Here is a 5,000-nt window from a genome sequence, read left to right on the forward strand (position 1 = left end):
CTCAAGCACAAGCTTGCTAGCTAGCTCAAGCTCAAGCTAGCTAGCTCAAGCTCAAGCTAGCTAGCTCAAGCTCAAGCTAGCTAGCTAGCTCAAGCTCAAGCTCAAGCTAGCTAGCTCAAGCTCAAGCTCAAGCTAGCTAGCTAGCTCAAGCTCAAGCTAGCTAGCTAGCTCAAGCTCAAGCTAGCTAGCTAGCTCAAGCTCAAGCTAGCTAGCTCAAGCTCAAGCTCAAGCTAGCTAGCTGGCTCAAGCTAGCTAGCTAGCTCAAGCTCAAGCTAGCTAGCTAGCTCAAGTTCAAGCTAGCTAGCTAGCTCAAGCTCAAGCTAGCTAGCTAGCTCAAGCTCAAGCTAGCTAGCTCAAGCTCAAGCTAGCTAGCTCAAGCTCAAGCTAGCTAGCTAGCTCAAGCTCAAGCTCAAGCTAGCTAGCTCAAGCTCAAGCTCAAGCTAGCTAGCTAGCTCAAGCTCAAGCTAGCTAGCTAGCTCAAGCTCAAGCTAGCTAGCTAGCTCAAGTTCAAGCTAGCTAGCTAGCTCAAGCTCAAGCTAGCTAGCTCAAGCTCAAGCTAGCTAGCTCAAGCTCAAGCCAGCTAGCTCAAGCTCAAGCTCAAGCTAGCTAGCTAGCTCAAGCTCAAGCTCAAGCTAGCTAGCTAGCTCAAGTTCAAGCTAGCTAGCTAGCTCAAGCTCAAGCTAGCTAGCTCAAGCTCAAGCTAGCTAGCTCAAGCTCAAGCCAGCTAGCTCAAGCTCAATCTCAAGCTAGCTAGCTAGCTCAAGCTCAAGCTAGCTAGCTCAAGCTCAAGCTAGCTAGCTAGCTAGCTCAAGCTCAAGCTCAAGCTAGCTAGCTCAAGCTCAAGCTCAAGCTAGCTAGCTCAAGCTCAAGCTCAAGCTAGCTAGCTCAAGCTCAAGCTCAAGCTAGCTAGCTCAAGCTCAAGCTCAAGCTAGCTAGCTAGCTCAAGCTCAAGCTAGCTAGCTCAAGCTCAAGCTCAAGCTCAAGCTAGCTAGCTAGCTAGCTCAAGCTCAAGCTCAAGCTAGCTAGCTAGCTCAAGCTCAAGCTAGCTAGCTCAAGCTCAAGCCAGCTAGCTCAAGCTCAAGCTCAAGCTAGCTAGCTAGCTCAAGCTCAAGCTAGCTAGCTCAAGCTCAAGCCAGCTAGCTCAAGCTCAAGCTCAAGCTCAAGCTAGCTAGCTAGCTCAAGCTCAAGCTAGATAGCTAGCTCAAGCTAGCTAGCTAGCTCAAGCTCAAGCTCAAGCTAGCTAGCTAGCTAGCTCAAGCTCAAGCTAGCTAGCTCAAGCTCAAGCCAGCTAGCTCAAGCTCAAGCTCAAGCTAGCTAGCTAGCTCAAGCTCAAGCTAGCTAGCTCAAGCTCAAGCTCAAGCGAGCTAGCTAGCTCAAGCTCAAGCTAGCTAGCTAGCTCAAGCTCAAGCTAGCTAACTCAAGCTAACTCAGCTAGCTCAAGCTAACTCAAGCTAGCTAAAGCTAACTCAAGCTAACTCAAGCTAACTCAAGCTAACTCAAGCTAGCTAAAGCTAACTCAAGCTAACTCAAGCTAACCCGAGCTAACTCAAGCTAGCTCAAGCTAACCCAAGCTAGCTAAAGCTAACTCAAGCTAACTCAAGCTAATTCAAGCTAACTCAAGCTAACTCAAGCTAACTCAAGCTAACTCAAGCTAGTTCAAGCTAACTCAAGCTAGCTAAAGCTAACTCAAGCTAACTCAAGCTAACTCAAGCTAGCTCAAGCTAACTCAAGCTAGTTCAAGCTAACTCAAGCTAGCTAAAGCTAACTCAAGCTAACTCAAGCTAACTCAAGCTAGCTCAAGCTAACTCAAGCTAACTCAAGCTAACTCAAGCTAACCCGAGCTAACTCAAGCTAACTCAAGGTAGCTAAAGCTAGTTCAAGCTAGCTCAAGCTAGCTAAAGCTAAGACAAGCTAACTCAAGCTAACTCAAGCTAACTCAAGCTAACTCAAGCTAGTTCAAGCTAACTCAAGCTAGCTAAAGCTAACTCAAGCTAACTCAAGCTAACTCAAGCTAGCTCAAGCTAACTCAAGCTAGTTCAAGCTAACTCAAGCTAGCTAAAGCTAACTCAAGCTAACTCAAGCTAACTCAAGCTAGCTCAAGCTAACTCAAGCTAGTTCAAGCTAACTCAAGCTAGCTAAAGCTAACTCAAGCTAACTCAAGCTAACTCAAGCTAACTCAAGCTAGCTAAAGCTAACTCAAGCTAACTCAAGCTAACCCGAGCTAACTCAAGCTAGCTCAAGCTAACCCAAGCTAGCTAAAGCTAACTCAAGCTAACTCAAGCTAATTCAAGCTAACTCAAGCTAACTCAAGCTAACTCAAGCTAACTCAAGCTAGCTAAAGCTAACTCAAGCTAACTCAAGCTAACTCAAGCTAACCCGAGCTAACTCAAGCTAACTCAAGGTAGCTAAAGCTAGTTCAAGCTAACTCAAGCTAGCTAAAGCTAAGACAAGCTAACTCAAGCTAACTCAAGCTAACTCAAGCTAACTCAAGCTAACTCAAGCTAGTTCAAGCTAACTCAAGCTAACTCAAGCTAACTCAAGCTAGCTAAAGCTAACTCAAGCTAACTCAAGCTAACTCAAGCTAACCCGAGCTAACTCAAGCTAACTCAAGGTAGCTAAAGCTAGTTCAAGCTAGCTCAAGCTAGCTAAAGCTAAGACAAGCTAACTCAAGCTAACTCAAGCTAACTCAAGCTAGTTCAAGCTAACTCAAGCTAGCTAAAGCTAACTCAAGCTAACTCAAGCTAACTCAAGCTAGCTCAAGCTAACTCAAGCTAGTTCAAGCTAACTCAAGCTAGCTAAAGCTAACTCAAGCTAACTCAAGCTAACTCAAGCTAACTCAAGCTAGCTAAAGCTAACTCAAGCTAACTAAAGCTAACCCGAGCTAACTCAAGCTAGCTCAAGCTAACCCAAGCTAGCTAAAGCTAACTCAAGCTAACTCAAGCTAATTCAAGCTAACTCAAGCTAACTCAAGCTAACTCAAGCTAACTCAAGCTAGCTAAAGCTAACTCAAGCTAACTCAAGCTAACTCAAGCTAACCCGAGCTAACTCAAGCTAACTCAAGGTAGCTAAAGCTAGTTCAAGCTAACTCAAGCTAGCTAAAGCTAAGACAAGCTAACTCAAGCTAACTCAAGCTAACTCAAGCTAACTCAAGCTAACTCAAGCTAGTTCAAGCTAACTCAAGCTAACTCAAGCTAACTCAAGCTAGCTAAAGCTAACTCAAGCTAACTCAAGCTAACTCAAGCTAACCCGAGCTAACTCAAGCTAACTCAAGGTAGCTAAAGCTAGTTCAAGCTAGCTCAAGCTAGCTAAAGCTAAGACAAGCTAACTCAAGCTAACTCAAGCTAACTCAAGCTAGTTCAAGCTAACTCAAGCTAGCTAAAGCTAACTCAAGCTAACTCAAGCTAACTCAAGCTAGCTCAAGCTAACTCAAGCTAGTTCAAGCTAACTCAAGCTAGCTAAAGCTAACTCAAGCTAACTCAAGCTAACTCAAGCTAACTCAAGCTAGCTAAAGCTAACTCAAGCTAACTCAAGCTAACCCGAGCTAACTCAAGCTAGCTCAAGCTAACCCAAGCTAGCTAAAGCTAACTCAAGCTAACTCAAGCTAATTCAAGCTAACTCAAGCTAACTCAAGCTAACTCAAGCTAACTCAAGCTAGCTAAAGCTAACTCAAGCTAACTCAAGCTAACTCAAGCTAACCCGAGCTAACTCAAGCTAACTCAAGGTAGCTAAAGCTAGTTCAAGCTAACTCAAGCTAGCTAAAGCTAAGACAAGCTAACTCAAGCTAACTCAAGCTAACTCAAGCTAACTCAAGCTAACTCAAGCTAACTCAAGCTAGTTCAAGCTAACTCAAGCTAACTCAAGCTAACTCAAGCTAGCTAAAGCTAACTCAAGCTAACTCAAGCTAACTCAAGCTAACCCGAGCTAACTCAAGCTAACTCAAGGTAGCTAAAGCTAGTTCAAGCTAACTCAAGCTAGCTAAAGCTAAGACAAGCTAACTCAAGCTAACTCAAGCTAACTCAAGCTAACTCAAGCTAACTAAAGCTAGTTCAAGCTAACTCAAGCTAGCTAAAGCTAACTCAAGCTAACTCAAGCTAACTCAAGCTAGCTCAAGCTAACTCAAGCTAGCTCAAGCTAACCCAAGCTAGCTAAAGCTAACTCAAGCTAACTCAAGCTAATTCAAGCTAACTCAAGCTAACTCAAGCTAACTCAAGCTAACTCAAGCTAGCTAAAGCTAACTCAAGCTAACTCAAGCTAACTCAAGCTAACCCGAGCTAACTCAAGCTAACTCAAGGTAGCTAAAGCTAGTTCAAGCTAACTCAAGCTAGCTAAAGCTAAGACAAGCTAACTCAAGCTAACTCAAGCTAACTCAAGCTAACTCAAGCTAACTCAAGCTAGTTCAAGCTAACTCAAGCTAACTCAAGCTAACTCAAGCTAGCTAAAGCTAACTCAAGCTAACTCAAGCTAACTCAAGCTAACCCGAGCTAACTCAAGCTAACTCAAGGTAGCTAAAGCTAGTTCAAGCTAGCTCAAGCTAGCTAAAGCTAAGACAAGCTAACTCAAGCTAACTCAAGCTAACTCAAGCTAGTTCAAGCTAACTCAAGCTAGCTAAAGCTAACTCAAGCTAACTCAAGCTAACTCAAGCTAGCTCAAGCTAACTCAAGCTAGTTCAAGCTAACTCAAGCTAGCTAAAGCTAACTCAAGCTAACTCAAGCTAACTCAAGCTAACTCAAGCTAGCTAAAGCTAACTCAAGCTAACTCAAGCTAACCCGAGCTAACTCAAGCTAGCTCAAGCTAACCCAAGCTAGCTAAAGCTAACTCAAGCTAACTCAAGCTAATTCAAGCTAACTCAAGCTAACTCAAGCTAACTCAAGCTAACTCAAGCTAGCTAAAGCTAACTCAAGCTAACTCAAGCTAACTCAAGCTAACCCGAGCTAACTCAAGCTAACTCAAGGTAGCTAAAGCTAGTTCAAGCTAACTCAAGCTAGCTAAAGCTAAGACAA

The sequence above is a fragment of the Convolutriloba macropyga genome, unplaced genomic scaffold (genome assembly GCF_964194025.1).
Source record: "Convolutriloba macropyga unplaced genomic scaffold, txConMacr16.3 SCAFFOLD_1423, whole genome shotgun sequence".
Lineage (NCBI taxonomy): Eukaryota > Metazoa > Xenacoelomorpha > Acoela > Convolutidae > Convolutriloba > Convolutriloba macropyga.